At 39.0% G+C, this 7279-nt stretch overlaps 1 long non-coding RNA gene across 3 annotated transcripts; it reads right to left on the bottom strand.

The window, feature by feature from the left end:
* Positions 1 to 1288: 1288 nt before the first annotated feature.
* Positions 1289 to 6640, bottom strand: LOC126984714 (uncharacterized). Of its 3 annotated transcripts, none has more exons than XR_007737490.1 (4): positions 5975 to 6640; positions 4513 to 4695; positions 3372 to 3430; positions 1289 to 2351 (listed from the first exon to the last, which is right to left on the bottom strand). It is a non-coding gene; the product is annotated as an uncharacterized LOC126984714 (long non-coding RNA). The 3 variants fall into 3 exon arrangements; XR_007737499.1 differs by lacking the exon at positions 5975 to 6640 and adding an exon at positions 5477 to 5906; XR_007737489.1 differs by lacking the exon at positions 5975 to 6640 and having other exon boundaries at positions 4513 to 5344.
* Between the last annotated feature and the right edge of the window lie 639 nt (positions 6641 to 7279).

A 7279-nucleotide genomic window follows, 5' to 3' on the forward strand; every position in this document is an offset into this window, starting at 1 on the left:
TTTAGGAAAAATATGATGTTGAAAGCATTTGCTAATATATATATATATATATATATATATATATATATATATATATATATATATATATATATATATATATATATATATATATATATATGTGTGTGTGTGTGTGTGTGTAGCAAACATATCCAGTGCTTTAAATACAAGCAAAGCATACAACATTCTATGCATGCTAAATTACTATAATGCCTTTGCAACTGTGGTAACCCGGATGTCACACTGGTCCTGTGTCCCAGGGTAATGGGTTCCCTAACACCACAGGCTCATGGGCTAATGTTACAGAGATGAGCACCAAGGCCATGCGCTGCTACAGCGTATGCCCCCAGCCTTACCTTTACCTTTTGCAACATGCTCTTAGCTGAGTAAAAATATCATACTAACTGTACAAGTGCCAGATAATGGCAAGCATTGCATACTGCTTGACAAGGCAGAGAACAAAAGCTTCTAAGCATTACAACTGAAATAAGCAATGGGAGACACTCAAAGCTTGTTAACTGAACATGACCCAATTTATAACAGGCAAAACCAACAATGGTGCGTTATATACAATGAAAACTGTATAAAAATGTTGCAAGGCACATCAATATAAGAGCAAAGCATCATAAAACATGCTGAAATACATGATGGAGGACATTAAGAAGGTAACACATGAGTTGTCTTAAATGGAATGCAATAACTTGGTGGTCCTGGGAGACAGGCGAGCCTGGAGGTGAAAATGGAATGTAGGACACGGTATGATCTCACAAGCTCTGACCTTGGTGTCAGGGTCAAGAAGATATTAAGCTCAGCAGGCACAACTATGCAGCGGAGGCACATATGATAAAAGCAAATGAGACAAAATAAGGCAACTCATAGTGTAAGAAAATAGCAGGAAAGTTATGCTGCAGTATGTGATACACCAAATTACAGGGCAGAGAGTGATATGTATTTCATAGGCTACATCAGTAAACATGTAGCATTTATTGCAGGAAGCACACATTAAAGTTGGATGTAATAAAATATGTTTTATGCACACATTAAAGTTGGATGTAATAAAATATATGTTTTTAGCACACATTAAAGTTGGATGTAATAAAATCATTTGATATGAAACTCCTTGAACTGGCCAACCAAACAAACCACTCTCTGCCCCCCACCCCCTTTCAAAAAAGCATTATTTTTCACAAGGTTTATGAGGCATTAGTCAAGAATATCAACTGCCATTACATTTTGTAAATCATACCTATGTGATTATGTATATCATATAAAAGCAGAAAAAATTTGCAAGCTGTAATACAAACAAGATTAGTCCTGGAAGCCACATTGATGCCAGACACGTGATGATAGACACTTAGTGTGATGAAATTACATGATGTATTTCACATTATGAAACCAAGCCAAGTGTCACTGCAGGACATATTAGGTAAGGCAGACACCAAAAGCTTGCTACCTGAACAAGATTAAATATAACAGGCAAAATCCACAATAAAGTATTGCGTACTGTTGGGTAGGGAAGAGAACAAATGCTTCCAAGCATTACACCTGAAATAAACAATGGCAGATATTCAAAGCTTGTGAACTGAACAAGATCTGATTTATAATAAGCAAAACCAACAATGGTGCATTACATGCGATATCTGGCAGGGGATTCCTTGCATTACAGTTGGAAAGTGGCAGACACCTAAAGCTTGTTAACTGAACAAGGTCTGATTTATAACAGGCAAAACCAACAATGGTGCATTATGTGTGATATCTAGCAGGGAAGATAAATGATTCCTTGCATTACAACTGGAAAGTGGCAGACACCCAAAGCTTGTTAATTGAACAAGATATGATTTATAACAAGCAAGCCCAACAATGGTGCATTACTTGCAATATTTGGCAAAGTATATGGAAAAAAATTCTTGGCGTAACAAGAGTAATACTAAATAATGGCAAATCCCACGAAGTTTCTCTTCTTTTGACAAAGCCTGTGCTCTTTGCTGCAGGGCTGTCAGAGTCTGTTTGCTCCAGCCAACATGTACTGAAATACCCCTGAGTCATGATTGAAGTGTTGAAACTGAAGACAAGTGAAATACTGTGCTCAGAAATCTATTAGCATTTGGACTTTGATAGTATAAGGCCAGAGCAAACCTCCTCTCTTGTAACCCATATCTCCTACTAGGCTTAGATCTTGGCATCTTGCAGCATGTTGAACCTGACCTCAGAAAAAATCCATCCCTATTGGATCTAAAAAATTGCTGGCTCTGGGCAAAAACTGCCCAGGATTTGTAACAGCCTGGGCTTTGAGCTGCCTTGCCTCCCGGTGCAGACGACAGACTGTTGTGTGCAGCAATTTTCACTTTTCATGTCTGAAAATACATGAAAAAATATTTAATCACAATTAATCACAATTCTAAATAATAAAATATGTGCATGTAATTGCATTATTTTCAGTGCTATAAGGACAGTGAATCTAAGCATTGACATTATGTCTGCACGCCAGCATCGATGTAAGGCTTCACTTAGATTGCCTGACAAGAGTAATATTTTCAGGAGAGATGGGGGAGAGGATACAACTGGAGACTCTTGACAGATATAATGTCAAGATCTACAAGCACCCATTTACCATATATATCTTTGATGTTCAGTCCATACTAAAACATTTGTCAATGTGTTGCCACACTAAAAATATAAAAATTCCCTGTTTCTGCAATGTTAGTCATACCTAAGCCCTGCTAAACCATCCAAGTGAATCAAGAATGAGTTCTGGGCGGCAGCATGAGCCAATACTAAATGGCACCACTATAAAAAAAATTGCCTGCATCATGACGGGCCTGGGCCGACCGCCAGGCGCCTGAAGAAAACCTACCGGCGCTATAGGCAGGTGGGAAAAAAAAAAAAAAAAAAAAAAAAAAGGATCACATCAGAAGAATGGACAAAGGTTTGTTAGTGGCACTTCAAGGTTATGCTACCTCTTCAAAGATTGGCCAGTCATGGTTTAAAGTGGAACAGGATAAACAAGAAACAGGTAGATATCTGTGGACACTACTGTTACTATCAATTGCCAGCCTATGGCAAAATTTGAACCTATGCTATCAAAAACATAAGACCCATATGCTGATCACTCGACTAATCATAACGGTACTACATCCATAGAAACATAATAAAGAGTTTAAATATATCATTCAAAATTTCAACCTTTTTACATACTTTTTTTTTGAGATATGAAGCCTACTGGTGTAACAGTTGAATATTGAACTCAATTTGTATGCAGAGATGTGAAGTATGTTATTAAGCTGTAATGTTTCCAACACATTAGTTGTGATTAAAGCAACACGGAATAGTAACTAAAGAGGATAAATTATCACTGAGAACAAGAGGTTCCTTACTATATTGTGGTGAGCTTGATGGCCGAGTCAAGTTTCCTCCAACCCCATCAAGTTCACACCTGTTGAGAGGCAATTTTTTAATCAAAGTGAAAAATGGATGCAAATGGTCACTAAAACTAGTTATTATACTTGGTGTCACAAATTTGGGCAAAGAATTTAGGGAAGGACTCCTGGACTTGGCGTCACTGATGAGGTAAATGATCTTGTGCACTCATTGGGCTATAATATATACATTGTTATAATGTGTATTATTGTCTTGTTACTATATATTACCTACTGATAATGGAAATACATGTCAGGATTAGTCATCAAATACAAGGAAAAAAGAATCATGTATGGAAATTGTGAACTTTTAAGTTCATGTAACAAACAAAGTTTATTATACACAAAAAGGTTGGATACTTCAGATGTAAAAGATTTTTGGATATAACATCACCCCCTTCCTCCATATTGGTTCTTTAAAGCAAGGGTTGACTACAGCTGATTATTATTTGCGGCAGGTTACACGACACTTATTTTAGTGCAAACCATCTGGAAATCAATGATCATTATAAGGAATATTTCTCATGAGTAGCTACTAAAACTTGACAACCTAGAAGGATGCACCATCAGACTGTAAAGGATAGATATATTATAAGACATAGCTACATTGGTGGATCCAAAGGGGGGCCCAGGGGTCCCAGGCCCCCCCAATGTTCCTGAGTGATACAGGAAAACTAGCTCAAAAGCGCGCTGCGGCTAAAACAATGCTTTGGCACAAACTCCAGGCCGTTATACCCATTGATTTAGGTCACTTCACCAGTTTTTCAAGACCAGGACTGCCGAGAATGGCTAATCGGTAATGCTAATGCTCCTTCCACCCGCAAAAAGTCTGACGTCCTCCCAAAAAATCATTTCCTGGATCTACACCCAAAGACATACCGTAACATGGTTCAGTGATCATGGACAAAAAAAAAATGTTAAGACAATCAATATCCAATCATTTCAGGATACATAAATCAGCATCCATATGAAGGAATTCTACAACTTAAAAGTGATGTTGAGCAGGGCATGTGTTAAGTGACTTGCACAGTCTATTTTGTGAAGTCATAATTAGATTAATAACACAACAATCAACAAACACTAGATGAAGTATTCATACCAAAATCAGTACATGGAGCTGGTGCACTGCAATGGGAAGCACATTCCTGTAGCTCACCAAGAGGGTTGAATGATGCCATGTACTTCAGGGGGGGTGGCTAAATGTCTTCACCCTTGGCCTCTTTCTTGGCCTCTCCCCCTTCAGCTGCCACATTCTCTTGGATGATATCGGACGTGTTCGGATCTGTTGGGATGTGGTTGTGTTAGATGTGGAATAACATACGACAGTGGAACATGGAAGGAAAGAGTATGTCCACACGGTAAAATACAGAGATGAGGATTGCACTGCATTAGTTGAGTGATTACAAGATGTAAATTGAAATTCTTTGGATACTGAAAGGATGTACGGGGACAACTGGGTGAGAAGAGAGAGAGATGCAGATTTTTGTTATATAGCTAGATACACCAATGAAGACTTAGGACATACACATTCAGAAAGACCACAATTTTGGCTGCTAGACAGAAAAACACTAGATGTCAAAGTGCCAGGACATTGAAGGAAGTAATAATAAGAAAAGCAATAATAATTAATGAGTATAAATATATTTCTGATATTTTTGTTTATTTTAATGCTAGTATTGGAATTTTCAAACACTAAGAATATAATAAATAAATATTGATAAATTAATTAAAATAAATACATTAATTGTACTAATACTACCACTAACAATATTAACAGCACTGCACCTAATAGACTGAGCAATAAACTGAGTCTGATATGTAACCATAATTAAACTGTCTCTGTCTGAGTGTTATGTGAAGCTTGCTCCATGCACCGTGATAGGAATGGCATAGATGCATGCAGGTTGCTGAGATGCTTACAGTCACCAGCCACTTGTAGATATGGCACCAAAATGTGTTGGAAGCATTGGCAACTTACATTTATTTAACTATTATTTTCTTTAAACAAAGGAGACAGCTCAAGGGCAACAAAGCGTACTAGAAAAAAAAGCCCCACTACTCACCACTCCCAAACAGACAAAAGTAGAGTCTTGATACACTCTTCTTGAAGGTCAAATTATAGGCAGGAGGAAATGCGGACAATGGAAGGCTGTTCCAGTTTATCAGTGTAAGGGATGAAAGAGTGGAGATATGCTGATTAACTTTTGCATAAGATATTTGGCAAGATAGAACATGCAGTAATTGACTTAAATTAGAAAAGTATAGATTTAGGAGGGAAATGGGCAGGCATTGGTTTAATAATAGGGTGATGGGGGAATGGAATAGACTCAGCAATCACATAGTGAGTGCAGGGACGATAGCTTGTTTTAAGAGTAGACTGGATAGCTACATGGACGAGGCTGACAGGTGGTAATGGGGAGGAACCTGGAGCTGCCGTGTGTAGGCCATTCGGCCTCTTGCCGCGGGAGGAGGTGAGGCTTGCAGTTAGCAAGTTCAGAACAGCTGTCAGCGTGAAAATGATTAGAATTTCCACATTATCATTATTTATATATATCACTTACCCCGGCTGGCATCCTTCCGTAATAAATGTAGCTTCACACCAGGCTGTGTCCTCTTTTTCACCACAAAGGGACATGATTTGAGGCTCCGGCTGGTAAACGTGGCGGCCGCGGCGGTGTTATGATTTTTGAACGAGGCAGCGTTGCCATCGGAGCAGAGAAAGATATTGCTGCGAATAGCGGTATGATAAACAGTAGAAGTTAGACCAAGATAATTATATTCACCCACTCTTTCCCCCTACAAACCAATGACTCAATGTATATATATCATCATTACTGATGGAAGTCAGCGTGCGTGCTAAAACAATGAGTTTGGAAGAAAAAACATGATCACATAGTTTAAAAGAACGGCAGTAGGGCTACAATTCCTTGGTTCATTCCAGTATATATACAGAAAGGTTAAACACATAAAACACATCTAACCACACATGCAGAGAAAGTAATATAATTGTGGTATAATAATATAACAATAATAGCATTACTCATGACATGCAGTCAGGCTATATCTACCTAGTAAATATATACAGTATATATAGTTCCTACTGTTCATTTTAATATTTATCTACCTTTATTTTTTTTTATTTAAAATGGGAAATAACCAGACTGAAGAAAAAAAGTAGCAACATTTGCTGCTTGATCCCATGTAGCAACACTGCTGATTGGTTCTAGGGGTTGGGGGGGGTCTGGAGGGGGGGAGGCGCCTGAATGTAAACAACGCTACTCCTGCGCCATCTGTTGCAACCGACATACACCAACACCCGCCCACGGTCTCCCATAGAGGCCCCCTCTCCTGTTCTATAGTCTCCTTGCTGGGAACCCTGCCGCCAGTATAGAATGATACACCGTAGAAACGCGGCGGTGGCAACGCGTCCAGAGGCGTTGCCACCGCCTGCTGCCCGTGTACCGCCGACAGCCAAGGCGGTAGAAACGCTAGTATAGACAGAATATTTGCTTTCCATTCACTTAGTATTGAATAATTTAAGAGGCGGTAACTGGGCAGTAGAAACGCGGCGTTTTCACCGCTAGTATAGAATGGGCCAGGATTTTTTCACCTATGCTTTTCTAGGAGGAACCATACTTGCTTCTAAAATTAATCAATACGCATAACTCCTATAGTACGTTAAAATAATTCATCTTTAGTTGCGTGCGCGCCGATTATCTCGTTATAACTGGCAACAGAGAAAGAAGGGGGAGAGAAACACGTTACTATCGTGTACCGTGCTAAAGTAGACGGACTTAGAACGTGTAACGTTCTAACTCTAAGTCCGGGCTCAACTTCACTACTGGCAGGTCGATGAAAATCTTGCT

The sequence above is a fragment of the Eriocheir sinensis genome, chromosome 5, assembly GCF_024679095.1.
Source record: "Eriocheir sinensis breed Jianghai 21 chromosome 5, ASM2467909v1, whole genome shotgun sequence".
In the NCBI taxonomy this organism is placed as follows: Eukaryota; Metazoa; Arthropoda; class Malacostraca; order Decapoda; family Varunidae; genus Eriocheir; species Eriocheir sinensis.